This window comes from Trichosurus vulpecula, chromosome 3 (assembly GCF_011100635.1).
Source record: "Trichosurus vulpecula isolate mTriVul1 chromosome 3, mTriVul1.pri, whole genome shotgun sequence".
Classification (NCBI taxonomy): Eukaryota; Metazoa; Chordata; class Mammalia; order Diprotodontia; family Phalangeridae; genus Trichosurus; species Trichosurus vulpecula.
In genome coordinates, this window is record NC_050575.1 from 117,506,656 (window position 1) to 117,508,631 (window position 1,976).

The 1,976-nt window shown below is 40.1% G+C and overlaps 1 pseudogene; it reads left to right on the top strand.

Moving 5' to 3' along the window:
• The first annotated feature begins 441 nt into the window (after nucleotides 1-441).
• LOC118840717 lies at nucleotides 442-850 on the top strand (annotated as a pseudogene).
• Nucleotides 851-1,976: the final 1,126 nt, after the last annotated feature.

Here is a 1,976-nt window from a genome sequence, read left to right on the forward strand (position 1 = left end):
ACAGAAGTAAATATTTTGGGTTTTTTGTTTGTTTGTTTTGTTTTGTTTTTCTGGAACTCCTTACTTTCCCAAAAATCAGAAAATGTTGGCAATTTGATTTCCTGCTCTGTCTCTTTGAAAAAACAACCTGTTCTTCTGGTAATTCTCAGTTCTCATACTGCTGAAGTCTAGCTTGCAGAATCTTAAGCATAACCTTGCTGGCATATGAAATGAGCACAATCATTTGGTAACTTGAACATTCTTTGTCGTTGTTCTTCTTCAGGATTGGGACATGAACTGATCTTTTCCAACCCAGTAGCCACTGCTGAGTTTTCCAAATTTGCTAGAATATTGAGTGCAGCACTTTAACAGCATTGTCTGTTAGGGTTTTAAATACCTCATCTGGACCAGAGGTGCAGGAACATTCCCAGGGTGGTGCGTGGAGGCCTCGATGTTTCCTTCGGGGTGACACAAGCTACAGAATGTCAGTTACTCGTTCTACTATCCACGGCAAATGGATTGTGGGGAAGGTGGTTGGAACAGCGATGCAGAGAACTGCCAAAGTGCAAGTAAACAGGCTTGTTCTGGACCCCTACTTACTCAAGTACTTTAATAAGCGCAAAACGTACTTTGCTCATGACGCTTCAGAGCAGTGCACAGTCGGAGACACTATGCTCCTCAAAGCATTGCCTGTGCCATGAACCAAGCACGTGAAACACGAATTGGCGGAGATCATCTTCAAAGTTGGAAAAGTCATCGACCCAATTACAGGGAAACCCTGTGCAGGAACCACGTACCTGGAAAGCCCGAAGATCTCCAAGACTGCCCCCTAAACCCAAGTCTGAAAGAACTGGATCTTCCCTCAGCATAGCTGCACAAAGCCCACCGAAGGACACGCCAAACATTCCTGCTGTTGTCAGTGTCTCAATTCCAGCCATCCTACTTCTGTAGATGAAGTAATCCCAATCGAAACAATAAGTAAGGGACTTTTTGAAGAACATGGTTTTTCCACAACAATAGTGACTGTTTCAAATCACCTTATTGGAATGATAATGTAAATATCACTTTCTTAGAATCTCTGAGCTTATAGCAACCAGCTACATTATTGACTGAACTAATTGTTTTGGAAAATAGGATTGGTGGTCCACAGAATTTAAAATAACAGGAACTGGGGGCAGGGAGGGGAGAACATGTTTGTAAATAATGATCCTTTTTTAATAGTAAAATACTGAAAGTACCTTAGCAAAACAAATAAATAAATAAATAGATAAATAAATAAATGAATGAATGAATAAACAAACAAATAAATAAATAAATAGCTCATCTGTAATTCAATCACCTCCCCTCCCCTTATTGTTAGCAATATTTCCTAAGGCCCACTTGACTTTACTCCCCAGGATTTCTGGCTCTAGATCACCATCTATGCCATCTACCAACTATACCATCATAGTTATTGGTGATGTTAAGGTCTTTCTTGTTTGGTTCTTCTATCCATCCTTGTCACCTCTTAATCTCTTCTACTTCTATTAAGTCCCTACCATTTTTGTCTTTTATCCTCAACATTTTTGCATGAAACATTCCTTTGATGTCTCTGATTTTCTTGAAGAGATAGGTCTCTTGTATTTTCCATTCTATTGTTTTCTTGTATTTCTGTGCATTGCTTGTTTAAGAAATCCCTATCTCGGGAGGGCAGAAGGAAGAGGAGAAGTAGCAAGTGGGTAACGGTAAGATAAGGGAGGGGAATAAAGAGGGAGGGTTAACTGAGGAAAGCGGCGGTCAAAAGCAAAACTTTGTTGGGGAGGAGAAGGGGAAAGGGAGAAATAAAAGCATAAACAGGGGGAATTAGGATGGAGAAAAAGACACAGATAGAAATCATAACCCTGAACGTGCAGGGGATGAACATTCTCACAAAACAGAAGCAGATAGCAGAATGGATTAAAAACCATAATCCTACAATATGCTGTTTACAAGAAATGCATCTGAAACAGGGGGATACA